Raw genomic sequence first — 15,681 nt, 5'->3', positions numbered from 1 at the left:
TTGTAACATGCAAAATAACTGGGTTATCTAAAGTCTGTAAATAATAAATATTTTATCCTTTTTGTTGTTGTTTTATTTTGTTTTGTTTTGTTTTGTTTTTTCTTGAATTGGGATCATTGAACTTTACTTTTACAGGCATTTTTTTCTTCAGATTTTTTAGTTTTAATGAAATTCCACTGAATTTTCTTTCTCTTTATAAATATATATATTCATCCAGTAATATTAAAAGTGTATGCTTTTAAAGTGGTAGATTTTAGTGAAGAAAAAATATGTCAGTGCTCTATGATTTTATATAAAATTATTTATTACTATATGCTATTATACCTGCTCATACCTTACTGTTATATTACAATATTATATTATTCCACTGCATTACCCAGGGGTTTGAAGCTTCTTTGGGCAAAGTAATCATACTGCTAGCCATCCATTTCCCATTTCCACAGCACTACAACCTTATGCTGCTATTTCTCCAAGGTAAGCCATAAGGCAAATTGTTTAGAAGAGGTAAGAGATAGAAGAGGCAATAGATCCGTATCGTGGTCAAACACAACGCTCTCCTTGTGCCATATGCAAGTGCCATGCCCTCAGCGACCTTCTGGGGAAGTGGGACTGGGAAGGAGGGTACTACATATACAGGGTTTTGTGCAATCCTGGGTCTTAACACATCTGCTTTGCTCAGGATATGTTTCTTAGGGAAGAATAAGCATTTCATTGCAGTCCAAGTACACCTTTAATGGCTGGTCTGTGCTCTCACTTCTTTTCTGTTCTTTCTCCACACACTTTATCAAGTACTCTGTGAGTCAGGGAACACTAGGGGAAAAAAATCACACTCACCCACGCAACAAAATTATGGAGCAGATCACGACAGAGATCACGACTGTTCTGCAATGGAGCTGGCACTTCAAAAATTGTGACTCTTCTGTTTCCCAGTGTTTCTGTTTCCCAGCAGCTAACTGAACATTTCAGCAATTGTACTGAATCTTCAGACACAAGGAAAGTAATAACAGAGTAGAGTCAGAGAAAATCATTTACATAGCAGAAGAAAAATAAATAAATGGGATCTTCAGAAAGTGAAAAGAAATGATATATACAACAGCATGCCATTTAACAGGAAACATTTACTTCATTTTATCTTACAGCTTGATAAACATAAACTATATTACCAAGATAGAATTCAGTTGGACATAGAGTAAAGGGAATTCAAGTGAATCCCAAATGAAAGATAAGATCAAATTATTTTTGTCATACAATTTTTAAATGTCAGTACTTTAAATAAAATAATGTAATGACTTAAATAGCTCTTTCTATTAGGATTAGAGAAAGCTTGAACGTAGAAGAAGCAAAGGAAGATGTATAAACTAGGACAAGGGAAACATTGCCACAGTAGAACTATACTTCTGTAGTTCTAAAATAATAACGGAAATGTTAGTGTAAAGGACTGAATTTACTCTCATTAAACTCAGAGCTAATGCTGCCTTTAGTAAGACAAAACTGAGTATAGAAGTGCATCCCACTTAAATCCACAGTGATTTCAGTTATTTCTGTTCATCTATGTGCTTTTTAAAATCTTTTGCGTAAGGAGAAGTAAGATACCACCCAGTTTTGTTGCCACGGGTTATCGGTCTGTCCCATTCAGCGTACTGCTGCTCCTCACCATCCTTGTTGCTAATAGAAAACAATCTTTATTTTGCATAACAGATGTCTGGTTCCGCTCTAGTTAAGAAGGAAATATTTTCTTCAGAAAAACAACATCCTCATTCACGAAGTCCCATATTTGTTTAATAAATGTTTCTTTTCTCTCTGCTGTCTTCCAGCCAGTCTCCTTTGGAGACATGCAGAAAAAGCAACATTCGGTAAGAGCCCATCACCACAAATTAACACACCTCAAATGCTAAATATCAAGAATCAGGCATGCAGTTAATTGCTGACAGTTAATCCACAGAGGAAAATAACTCACAAAAGTTCAATCTAATCATGAATGTATTCAAGGAAATTATAATCTACTCATGATGATTCCATGTTGAGAAACAGACTCTGAGCTCACTGAGTGAATTATTCATTGTGAATTGTTTGTGAGTCCTACAACAGCCATATATTTTTCCTGGTATGCCACTGAAAGAAATGCATTTCCTTGCAAACACAAATGCAAATTGCAAATGCAATTGCAAAATTAGATAAGAATTACGTCATTTTCACTGCACTTGATCTCTGTGGCTTAAAAACAGACTGCTTTTCTACAGGTCAACATCAGAAAAAATACAGTAAAACTTTGGCCTATGGCTAAATGTTCATCTTCAATGAAAGACTGCCAGGATGGTCAGAAATGCAGCTCAAAACTATAGCTCTTAGTTCACCTATTAATCACAGAGAAATTGGATCAATGGATTTTCATTTCTCAGACCTTCCCAAAAGGTTTCCCTGTGACCAAAGATGTTCTACCTTACTTTATTATTTCCTCTCACACTTTGAACAGTCAACTTTATATTAAATTCCTGGAAAACTATCCATCAATATCAAGCCAAAAAGTAGATAGTACCTCTTTAGAAGACCCAGCAACATCTCTAAAGAAAAAAGGCTTGTTTTCAAAAAATTAGCATCTATTCTCGTGTTCTTAATTTCAGAGAAGGAAATCCCTTTGAACCAAAATTTTTCAAGACTTGCAGTAGTTGCTGAATAAGTGGACAACATCAACCAAGAGTGTTCAGGGTATTTTGAATGCCTGCTCTCTGGCACTACTTTCTGTCAGATAGGGATTTCTGTCGAGTGCAGTGTTGTTCTTTTAGTTAGGATGTAAAGGAGGGTTTCTAACATGTATCATATATGAAAAAAATATATATATATGGCATGGTGAAGGAAATATCCTCTGTTAATGATAGATAATATGCCACTGAAGTATAAATGCAAGCTATATTTCTTCTGGTTTTGAATCAAAAAAAAAATACATTGAGGAGCAATAGAGAGTTCACAAAACATGCAGACAAGAAATACTCCTTTCTCTAGTTGGTCTCAGTTCTTTTTCTTTTTTTTTCTTTTTTTTTTCCAGAGGTTAGACGGGGGTTAAGGCAGCACAGAAGAAGCTTTCAGACAAACATTTTAATGACTAGCCATTTCCACCAAGATTTAAATCGTCTTTCTTTATCCCAGAGGAAAAATAAACTAATGTCACTTTTATGGTGGAAGCTACTTTGCTTTCTGATTATTCAGAGACATCACTTGGGATCAAGATCTAGTCCAAGGTTCATTTCAAAATAAAATAAAACAAAATAACCATCAAAACCCCAAAAAAGTACTGTCACACTAACTGGTTGAATTCAAAGGCCTCAAAAACATACATATGAAACAATTTTTCATTACCCACTCCTGCCTGTTTATTTGCAACTTTTGAACAAGAAAAAAAAAAAAAAAAAGAAACATTCTAATATAATGTATGGTTTTCCCAAATTATTTCATTTCCGCTGTCTATTTCAGCAAGAAATAAGGCACTGCTAGTCCATTTTTTTCTAAAACAACAATTTTAAATACAAATGTATAAAATATTCCTAAGTAATAAGGAATGAAAAACATCTATTTCATTATTTACCCCTCTACTTTCCTTTTCTATACTGTGCAGTAAAGTAGACTTGAGAAAGGGTACCTAGTCTTGAGGTTAATTATAAATTAATTAAGATTTCTGTTAAAAAAAAAAATGTAAAATGCTTTTTCACCTATGCATTATGAGAGACTTTCTAAACCTTTTCTCCGGATAAGTTTCTAGAAGGAAGTTTGGGAATTTTCTGGCATGCTCTTCCTGGCCCCTCACTAACTACATCTTACATAGATTGCTCAGCACAGCCACTGGGGACCATTTCTGTCCCGCTTACTCATATGAAGTATTTCTGTACCTTGCTCATGTGGAATAGTCGTACTGACTCTAACAGGCTGAATTGTCAGAACAGTATTCAGAGTGAATAAACAGGATTGGACCATTAGTGCTTTCCCATCAGGCTGACACAACAGTATATGCTTAAATCTAAGAATGTAATCTTGATCTTCCTACTATGAAATTTTTTAAGTTACTGAGAAATGCCTTCCCAGGAAACTTGGCTTTCCAGAATAGCTTTTCTCTTCTTCTTAGGATAAATTTAAATGGTCCAAACCTGGCTTGGGACAGTGTGATTGGATGCCAAATAGCAATCCTAAACAGAGAAAAAGCTGGAAACAGCCTGAGGTACCTTAAACAGTATCCATAAGCCAATTCCCATTGTTAAATAACAGGAGATAGACATAGACACAGCAAGGATGTTGTCTCATTCTTCTTTGGCTTCAGCATGCTCTATACAGGAGAAAGGGATGCTCGTCTCCCCAGGGATAGGGGGTGGAGTGCTGTAACTAGGATTCTGAAAGTGGGAACTGTTCTTGTGGCTAGTCCAATTGATTTATGTTTAATATTACTTATATTTTTTCTAGTATATTATAAATTTACAGTGTGATATACGTGATATAATACAATATCAAATATAACATAAACTTAATATTTTATAATAAAATAAATAAAATATATAAACATGTAAGTACATAAAATCCTAGCAATAAATGAAACTCTGGCCTGAATCTCTTCCAGCCTTTTATGTAAAAGATTTAATATTAAGAGAATTTACATTAAATGCATGAAATATTTTGAGACAGCAGAAGTAAGCAAATCCCACCATGGTAAAACTAAGACAAAAGTGTTCATGGCCCTCTACTGAAGGAATAATTTTAATTTCAAGAAGTATACCATGCCCCCTCTGAAAATTTTCTCCAGAATGTTCAAAAGCATAATTGCATGATATCTTTTTTTTCACAAACTTGCTTTGTTCAAGATGATCAGTAAATGAAGTAAAAAAACTAAGAAAACAGGAAGATTACATTTCTGTGATTAAGCTATTAAATAGAGACCAAGAAAAGCTACAAAAATTAGACTTCTGATGAGATGTATCACTCTGGAAATACTCGAGGCTGAAAAAAACATTAATTCTGTGCTTCATTTTAACCTGTTTAGTATTGAACATTTCACTACTCTTTTTTTTTCCACAAAATGTCTGATTCTTTCACCTTATTTTCAGTCTGAATGGAGTTAAATGTCCTTCATGTTTTCATTTTTTAATTAATTTTCCATTCTGCTTAACAAAGTAATCTATATACTTAGAAATTTGAATTAATAATGTTTTCTCTCAATGGCTTTACCTGCTAGTTACTGTACTACCTATCATCTCTCATTCAACTGGTAGAATAAGCTAATTACTTCATTTGTTTTATGTATGTACTGTAATTCCTTTTGTCATTTTTTCATTTATAAAAACATGAATTTAATTATTTCACCATGTTCCAGTCTTTTTTATAAATATATTTTATTCAAAATACCTAAACTGTACTTACATAGGGATCAAAACCAGCTTTATCCATTCAGGCTAATATTGATAGGCCATATTTTAACTTAGACAAGTTGTGTCTTTCAGGTAATTTGAGGAATCTTTCTATAAAAAAGTGCAATTTCATTTGTCGCTGGAAAATATAAAAAAGTATAAGTGAGCTGAACTTATCTATAGTGTTTCATTGCTCTTTTTGGTGAGTATTAATCTAGCAGGATAAATAACGAAACAGTGATAAAACTGCCTCATAATGCTGTTTAGTGGATACAACCCACATGTGATTAAATAGTAACATTAAACTCCTGGGCTCATGTCCTGATTTGTAATTATTGGTAATCCAGTAAAAACTATCTGTTACCTAGAACTAAAATTGAAGCAAAGATTTTTCTCTTCTGCTGCTTCATGATGTGATGAGTTTCTTCCTAAATATGAAAAAATTATAAGTTATTTCTTATATGTTTATTTTACAATGAATGCACTAGTACAGTCGAGTCAGTCATTGATCATTTTCATATTGGAGAATTTTAAATTAAGGTCATTCTTATAATGTTTGATGCATAATGAGATAATTGATAAAGGTGGTTAAAGGCGATAAAATTGCAGATGAATTAGGTTGTACTTAACAAGGAAAAAATGTCTCAAAAGGTTATAATGAATTTGTCAGAAACATAGCTAAACCGTGCATCTTGCTTCTTAGTGCTTTGAAACCTTTACTTGCAACAAGAAGGTAAAGAAAAAGCAGGAAGGCCACTGATGGTAAAATTCTTTAATTTATACTGCCTTTACACACAATCTTTTCACTGTAGGCATTTAAGTAGTTCCATTAACTTTTTCAAGATAGCTCTCTCAGAAATTGTGCTGAAAAATAATACAAGAGCAAGAAAAAGATCTGACTAAATGGTCTGCTATGGGGGAATCTGAAAAGATTCTGAATTAATACATAATTACAATCAAAAATGTAAAAAGAAACTTTTGCATACAACAGAGATAACAATATCACTTTATTTCATCCAAAACTGTTGCTATTAAACATTATTAAAACTAGTACAGCTAATCAGCACCAAATTTGCATTAGAATACCTGCATTAATTCTTGATTTAATGTTATTCCAAATTTTATTATTACAGTTTGGCATCAATGGAACTTGCAATACACACACAGTCTTATGAAGTTTCTTTCAAGGCTTATTTGTCTATAAATTCAAATGGGGCTTACGTAAACATGGTTATCATTTTTGGGAAGAATGGAACTGAAAACAAAATACCTTGCTTTTGCTGCTTTCAAATATATTTAAACAGTGAACTGAATTGTCTAAATAAGACTTAAGTAAGAAAAGAATAATAAAAGGTATTGTATACTTTATAAAGTCAACATATAGGGCTACTTTGTGCTGCTCTGATACTGCAAAGTGACCGCAGACTTCTCTAAGCAATTAAGGGAAAATAACAAGGTGATGTCATGCCCATTCAGGTCTCAGCAGCAGGGCAACCTGGCTAATGCAGCAGCACCTGGTAGATACCAATACAGAGTCATTTTGTCTTCTTCATTATGTACGAAATATGTCTAATCTACATAAAACTGGAAATACAAATAGATATATATTGTTCGGCAACAAAAAGCTAAGCTGGATTTTTCTGTAAATCAAGGAAGTGCTGAATCTATTTCTCTCTCTCTCACACACACACGCACCATATTGTCATTGGGGACAAAAGGGAACAGTGTATTAAACGTTCCAGTTTTGTTGTTGAAAATGCATTTTGACACTTTATTTTAAAGTTCTTTGCAGAATCTACCTTTATTTCAGCCAGGCACTGAGGACTTTGAAAAATCTGACTAATTCAAGGAAACACACAAAAATGCTAGTTCTGTTATAGATCCATATCATAATAAAGATCAAATTGTCTGAGTCTTCTATCTAGTTTCTCTCTGTAACTGCAAAGGGTTCTTGAGCTCCCTCTTCCCACAATTACATTTGTTTTCTGTCATGCAATGACATTTTAAAAATTCTGTTCAGTAAAATATTTCTAGCTCCATTACAATAAATTTAGCCTGGTGTCACACCAACACGATTAATATTAACAAATGCCACAGCGGTTGCTGACTGCCTGTTGATTAGCTTCAAGTTGCCAATGGGGAATCTGCTTGACTTTTTGTCTCCTTCAAAGTTATATATCCCTGCTTTGTGAAAATAAAACTGACATAAAGATATAGGAAATAAAGATTTTGCAGTTAATCTGCTAAGTCTTGTCTCATTCCTGCTATCAGACAAGCAGTTTGCTTTTTACCTGCCATTGATATGTTTGACATCTGTCACAGAACTGCAGTGGCCTTTTTCCTTTTCTTCCAATAAAATCACCATCCCGAGGATGCACTGCTGGCACTCAGGCTGTTATCTCGAAGACCCACAGAATTTTTCAAAGATCTCTTAGGCTGCTCTTTCTTTTTTCTTACAAGCTGTTCCTATCAGAAACATACTTCTAACCATGAGGCAAAGATGAAGAGCTATGGGAAATACCCCAAATATACACAACAAACCACCTGACAAAATCTGGTGGTAGGAGTAAAAACCAAGAATAATGTGACAGTGCCTGAGCACCTGCTGTGTGGTTAAGTGACAAGGATCACGCTCACTCCCTTCCATCATTTTCTTCATCTGACACTTCTTTGGAGAAACCAGATGCTCACATTAGAAAAATAAGGTCTTTTATTAATAATTGAGAAAATGTGTGCCTACTGGTTTGAGTTTATATTCCTTTAGTTTCCCCCTTCACACTGTTTATATGCTGAAGTTAACCGATTTCTAACCTTTCTTCCAATTAAATCAGTTTATTGGGAGTACCCCACAGATAAAGATACCTGGAAAAAAAAAAAAAAAGAAAAAAAAAAAAGGCTATTTAGGAAGCCAAGCACTTATCTTACAAAATGTTTTTGTGAGTGAAATATAACTGGAAGTCATTTATTACACAGAGTTCAGAGAAGTGCCTGAAAAGGGCATTGTGCTCTGTGGTTGCACATGCAACTGAGCAAATACCCGCTACAGGCTGCAGAGGAGCAAAGGAGGCCTTGGATATCCCTATCTTCCCTGCTTATCCAACACTACTTCCATTTATATTTTCTGACCATAGAACATCTTTCTTGGAAGGGCCTTGCACTGTGCTGGCTGTCCATGAATGTTGTCAAGCTCTGTCACTCTGGGAGCAGACTGGAGTTTCTTAGTCATTATCTTTCCATGTGTCATGGGTCACATTCAGAAGATTGTTTCCGAAATTTCTATATTTACAGATTTTCACTCAACATGAAACTTTAAAATTTATATTCCTGTTTATAAATAAACTTTATAACTTTTGACTGCATAGTTGCCATAAAAGTCAATTAAAAATATATCTGATCTGAATAATGCAGCTTTACCTCAGCAAACACTTTATATATATATACACACATATATATATATGATATGACTATTCAGGTATTCTATTGCTTTATCCTAATCAAAAGAAAGGTAGAGCTTTAATTTTTTTAATGAGATAAAGCTTAGCAGGGAAAAGGAATAAAATGAATAAAGCAACAGACCTGAATTAAAAATGAAAAAGAAATCTCTTTTCTCTTAAACCTAAACCCTCTGGAGGCACAAACAATTTTTCATTCTACCCTTGTTAAAATAAGAGATACCTGGCAAAATATGAATGTTTCATAAAGGAATTTAGGCCTTTAATAACAAATGAAAAAGTAAAGGTGTTCGATTTTGAAGGAAGAAGTAAGAAACGAATTTCACTTTCAAGTCTGCATTTGAATCTATCCAACGTTTAAAATGTTTTTAGTTGTTCTGACTGTGTCCAGGCTCACAAAACACAGATGGACAGCAAGCTCCAATACTGCAATACAATCTAGAGGCAGCATAATTAAAAAAAAATAAAAATGTTACTATCTTGCTGTAGGACTTCAGACAGTAAACACATGTTCAGCATATATGAGACCTATATGAAGAACAGATCTCACATCTACCTCATAATGGCAATTCTTACCATGTAAATGACATACATCTATAGACTGAGAAATGTCAAAGAGAATAAAAGTCACAGATAACTTCACATATCACTGATATTTTACACTAGCACAAATTATCCTCTACAGTGGTCCTCTACATGGAAGTCTTTTGCTTTGCAAACACATTACATTTCTTCTTTCCCTGTTCAAATCTGTTTTTCCTCTTGCCTGGAAGTTCAAAGCACGGTACAAGCTGCCTTGACTGGGAAAGCCAAGTCCTTTCCAATCTCCTCTGAGCACTGCAGTTCTGTGCCTCTCCCCTCTTTACCGTCACTTTCACATTTTTTTCCTCCTTCCCAGCTGTCATAAAAGTTGAGATTGAAAGCACTAAGGGACACTATGTGCAGCATGCTTCTTCCAGCCCCAAACAACTCAGCAGGGTTTTACAGGATGATTTGCACAGTCATCTTCCAAAACCCAGGAAGCTGAAAGTCTTTGTTTTATTGAAGTGTACAAACACTGAGACAAAAAAAAAATAATAGATAAAAAATGCACCATGTGCTATAAAAAAGAGGAGAGAAGGAAAGAAAAACACAGTGCTGAAGAGATTCTTCATCATGACCAGCATCACTGTTCTCAGTCCTTACAAAGCCTGCCACCGCATGCCAAAACTTAACAGGGAATAAAATAATAAAAAAAAAATCCTAAAGAAACACCCAGGTAAAACATTTTCAAAGTACAAAAAAGGATTGTTAAAGTTTTAAAACAAGCAAAATACAGTAAATTGGTAAGAGTCCTAGGTAGACTGCACATTGTGAAATATGCAGTTCTTTGCAAATACCATTTTCATAAAACTCATTAGCAAAACACAGCTATGAAATGTAACACTGAAGGTTCCTGCTGCTAGGGATGAACATGATGTCAACAGAAACTATACTTACTGGTGTAACATATAACTTGGCTCTTAATGATTTTTTTTCTTCAAAATTACCAGGTTCTGTGACACAATGTGTTGTATTTTCGGTGCATATAATTTCTTCTGAATATCCAAGCACACGTGTCAGTGTGGGAAGCAATCTCCTACTGAGACTGTGGGTGATATTCTGTCTTCATTTACTCCCAGTCATTCCCACTGGCACTGAAAAGATCTAAATGGAAGAAGAATACATTCTTTTTGCATTTAAGACTTCTTTTTTTTTTTCAATTATTTTTATTGCTGTATGGTTAATCATATATTTATTGGTTACCAGAGATAGAGTGCAGGAACACAATAAGATCTATCTGTAGTACAGGCTATATAATTACCATTTGTAATAACACGTTTATTCACTATCTGCAATAAAATTAACTTATGTGCCTACAGTCACTGGTGCAAATTGAAGTGCTTGACTTTCGGTGCCCATTCCTGCCAAATGTCCATAGGCTACTCTTGACAGATTCCTGGTTCCTGGGGCCATAGAGCAGAGGTCACCTTATCTTTTACTTCCTCGCTGACACAGCACTGGCTCTTGCCCTGTCTGACACTAGGTGACAACAAGGATGCAGAGATACCCTCAGTATATGACAGAGGCTCTTCCTCTCACAGCACAGGGCACTCTAGAATCTGAAAAGGTTTACCATGAACTGGGACATGATCTTTTCTAGCTACACCTTTGTGATTTGACCTGACAGCTGGTCAGAGACTGGGCAATCCTCAGCCCTCAGAGGATCCTCTACATCAGTACAGAATAACTGTGGTCCCTGAATAAACTGCAACCCTAGACATCCTGGAGGCAGTTTTCTGCTTAGTTTGTGTTAAAACACACACAAACTCAATTCAATCTCAGTTGAGCTTTGCTTTTTTTTCTGAGAGTGTCTGAGGAGATAGAGGGTCCCTGGAGCATGTGGGGATCCATTCCCCAATGTCCTCTTTCTCCAAGGCCAACGTGCAGTTTGTCTGGTTGGGATACAACGTGGACACACAGTTCAGGTAGTTTCAGTGCCTCTCACAGGATAAAATTTCCAATCTGCTCTCCTCATACTATCCTGACAGAATAGGAGGTATAGATATACTATGAAAACAAAGTTCTTGTAATCAGCTATTATGGAAGCCAATAGCTAAACTCCATTATCTAAATATAGCCGAAATTTCATACTGTATATGCATGCATATCTCTGTTATAATCAGTCTTACAGTACGCTGGTCCTCCTGGAATCTTTTTGGGGGATGATAATCCTAACCCTGAACCAAATGGTAAAAGTGAAGACCAGAGCCCCTTCATCTTACTCCACTGGACGCATTTATTCTCAAAGCATTTCAGTTTGCTGAATGCTCCTGGCGCCCGACCAAGACCTCTTCTTCATTCCTGCACTGTCAATTCAGAGCCATTCCTCCACAGGCAGCTGGGATATCCCTGATTTACTTTGGTGGCACTAAGATGGGAATTTGTCCTATTCATTTTCTGAATTTGCATCCTGTGGTCACACAAACTAAACAGCATGTTGTTTCTAGTGCCCTGTGCACTGATCCCCCTCAGAAGTCAAGATGTGATATGTCAACTGTTTCTGCCTATTACCTGTGTATTACTTATCTCTTAATGACCTTTCAGAAGAGTGGAACATATAAAGTTTCTTTATCCAATTATTACTTGCAATATTTGAGTAGTTTCTGTGTGAAGAGCATGAGGATCCTTTGAGGATGTGGACCTTCTTTTTGAGTGAATTTAATCAACGCTACTTCTTTATTAAATAGTTTTTTTGATTAAATGCAAGATTACTGAAATCTTTTTTTTTTCTTTATCTTGGCAAATATATCCTCTTCCTAAAATATATTTTCAAGATATTGAATCACAAAAAGTCATAGTGTGTTTCAAGGAAGAGAAACAGTGTGTATCTACATATAAAACTGTATGTTATATTCTTTGATATTAGGATTTTGATGCAATATAAAGATTAGATACAAATATGAAACTTCTGAGTAAAAAACAATAATAATAATAATAATAATAATAAAGGTGATACAAGCACTACATGCAATGCCTATGAAGTTAACTAGATGAAATTCCATCTTTCTTCTTTTTTGATAGGATATTTTGTGAGAAGACTAGCACCTAAATCAGTAATACCTAATCAAACCACTTTTCACCTCACATCCCATCTCTGATTGTCTGTGATGTACAGAAAATTAAGAAGGAGATTATACACACAGATATTGGAATTTAAATAGTCAAATGGAGGAAGTCTCTTTTTGAAAAATGCAAACCAAAACACAGACTTCCACAAAATTTCACACAAGAATTTGGTGACTAAACTGAAAACCCTTTAAGCATTTCTTCATTATCAACATGTGCATTTGAGAGGACATAATATTTCCTTTTTTTGTGACATGAAAAATTTTGCAAATCTGTAGCAGACCATTGGTCAGTCAGATCAGAAGAGAAAACAGAGCTAAAAATAAATTCATAAGCAGGCATGAACATTTGGCCACTTTCAAAAAAAAATAATAAAAACGCTTGTGATTCAAAATTAGATTTCCATGGAGAGTTTCCTCAGTTACATAATTCATGACTGAACTCTTTTGAAAACTTTTCACTTGACAAAACGTGAATAGCCTATCTTCTGAACAATGCTTTTGAACTGCTGAAGTATACGGTATGGCAAATATTCTCAGTGCATTCTCCTTGGGGAAGAGGGAACCATGGGCTCCGTTCTGCCCCTACTGAAACTAGCAGGAGTTTTGCCCTGGACTTCAATGGAAGGAAGAGAAGATTTCATGTCTTTAAAGAGTAGAAGAGTATCAAAGTGGACACCACACAATACACAGATGTACTAGAAAGTAATTACGTATTGTAAAGAGAGAAATACAGGCCACTGTTCTTCTCATGTAATTTCCCATTCCGTTTCATATCTCAGCATCTCCCACTTTGTTCCTGCATAATGAGTTGATGAAGCTTAAGTTGCCTTCATCACTTTGTGATCTGCCATTCCTCCTAAGATGTATTATGTATACAAATTATTATACTTAAGAAAACTTTTGTTCTGAAAAAACTCATCAAAAGAAAATACTTTTCAAATGAAATAATTAGTGATGCTATTTGATGTAAGAGAAAATACAACTCTGCTTTGGTGTAGCCATTGCCATCTCTTTAATGCCTAAGGCCTTTTATACACATGGGTTTGGAAAAATTTGGCTTTTAGAACTTGTGAAGTAAGTTCTTAAGCTTCATTTTGAAGTCTCATCAATTTAACAGTTTTTTTCAAGCAAAATAATTGATGAATCTGCCTCTTTCTTAAGATTTCAACTACCAGAAAAACTTTGCATTATGACCAGGTCTGAAAGCAATGAAGTAAAAGTAAAGGAATAATTTCTGCGTGAGTTTAATGGATAGATGACTTACTACTTGGGACCTGAGTGGACAAGCTAGGGGGAGGGGGGGTGTTCTCATTTTTTTTCTCAATAGCACAAATCACCAAAAGACCTAGTGCACCCCACAAAAGATTAGAATTTTACTCTGCATCATAAATCTGAATCAGAATGATCCAAACCCAACCCACGTGATGTACACCAAGGGACTACAGACTGGAGACAAGCGTTAAGTTTTTTAACCAGACTAATAAGCAAACTATCAGGTCAGACTAAAATTAATATAATTAATATTCCCCTTATTTTACCTTATTTTTATAACAATCAGTTTGGTTTTCAGTTATTGTGCTTATACAGAAACCTGGTTGGATAGACAACTTAAATTTTGATAGTCAGCTCAACTATTGGTTTCTCTAAATCAGTTTGAATTACTCTGTAATTCAGTGAAGGTGAGTTGTGAAGATACAAAAACTGAATAGTATTTTCTGATATTGATTTCCAAGGATATAAAAGCACATTATATATTTAAGATATTTGAGTAAGGAAAAACTATTAAACTTTGGAATAGTTTAATAAAGGAGTATGCTTATTGTCTTAATGTATTCAGCAGTTTCCAAAGTGCTCATGCTTTTGGAGAATCAAAACAAGAACATTAAAGTTTCTCATGAAGGTCTCAGCACTGCAAGAACTGCTTCTTCACTTGAGATGTTAAAACTGTCACCTTTCAGGTGTCTTTTTTTTTTTTTTTCAGCTTCATTTTCACAAGGGAACTCAAACATTCAATCCCACGTTCCCTCGCAGCAAAGAACTTACACACTCTGTTGCTTTGTGATGACTGTGTTGTCAAAATAAATGACTACAACACTGTGAATGTATTTCAAACACAGAATAAATTCATTGTGTACGGCTAGCGTCACAGCAATGTGAAATCTTCATGGGAAATATACAGAAGAAGCAGGAGCGTATGTATAGCTGTTTCCTGGTTAGGTAAGACATCATTTTAAGAAGTCAGTTAAATTTTGATCAAGAACATTTTTGTTAAAGTGCAGTTAAGAGTAATGAATCTGAACACACCTTGTACATTCTTACAGCTCAGCTGATGTATTCAGGAACACACTGGACTGCACTGGGTTGCCATGCACTGGTAGAGGTTTGCTCTCTGCACAAATGCCCAGTGTTTGCACAGTCAGGAAAATACTGTAGAACCAACAATCAAATGTTTGTTAACATTTTCAATACGCTCTTGGAATTAATTAAAAATTCAGATAAATAACATCATCAGTAGTATGGCTAAGCATACTAACTGCCCCATTTCTGTATCCCAAGAAGACAACGTGTCCCTTTGATAGAAACATAAGCATATGCTGCTGTATTCAGTGTCATCCACCAGTCATTTGGTGACAATAGCTACATGCTTACTTATTTAACTTTCACTTTTACTTAGATTTTACTTGACTTTGCAGTGATTTTCAAGGCAGCTAAGTTTAATGTCTCTTAAGTGCCTTTTTGCTTGCTGATTTGATAGTTCACATAGATTTAGTCATCCTTGCTATACCTCCACTGGTAACTTTGCCCTTGTTAGTTAGATTTGAGATTTTCTTGTATGTACAACTGGGGCTTTTGCTACTATTGAACTTCTGAATCCTGCTTCTGTCTCAGACTAGTCAAAATAATAGATTTCAGTTCCAAATTGATGACTCATTTGTCAGGCAAGCCAACTAAAGCAAATCATATAGCTGTTATGTCTTCCAATTCTATAGTGGATTTGGAACTTCTCAAACCTCTTTCTCCTTCCTCATTAGTTGCTGTTGTTGAAATAAATTGGCTGTGATCATTATTAAGATTTACCATCGGCTCTAGGCAATTGCATATTTTTTTTTCATGAATCAGTAGTAAAACCAAGATCTTTCAATACCAAACTTCAGTTCTCTTGAATACTTTTCATACCTTTAGCCCTTTCCAGTT

At 34.9% G+C, this 15,681-nt stretch overlaps 1 long non-coding RNA gene across 2 annotated transcripts in view; it reads right to left on the bottom strand.

Annotated features, from left to right (window-relative positions):
- Nucleotides 1-15,681, bottom strand: part of LOC310903957 — a 68,133-nt gene that overhangs the window by 13,777 nt on the left and 38,675 nt on the right. For both annotated transcript variants that reach the window (XR_014587966.1, XR_014587967.1), the window contains exons 7-9: nucleotides 14,791-14,913; nucleotides 10,316-10,522; nucleotides 835-980 (exon numbers count right to left, since the gene is read on the bottom strand). This is a non-coding gene — a long non-coding RNA (uncharacterized lncRNA). The remainder of the gene's footprint in view (nucleotides 1-834; nucleotides 981-10,315; nucleotides 10,523-14,790; nucleotides 14,914-15,681) is intronic.

Source organism: Anser anser (assembly GCF_964211835.1).
Source record: "Anser anser genome assembly, chromosome: 9".
Lineage (NCBI taxonomy): Eukaryota > Metazoa > Chordata > Aves > Anseriformes > Anatidae > Anser > Anser anser.
This window is presented reverse-complemented; position numbering and strand designations above follow the sequence as displayed.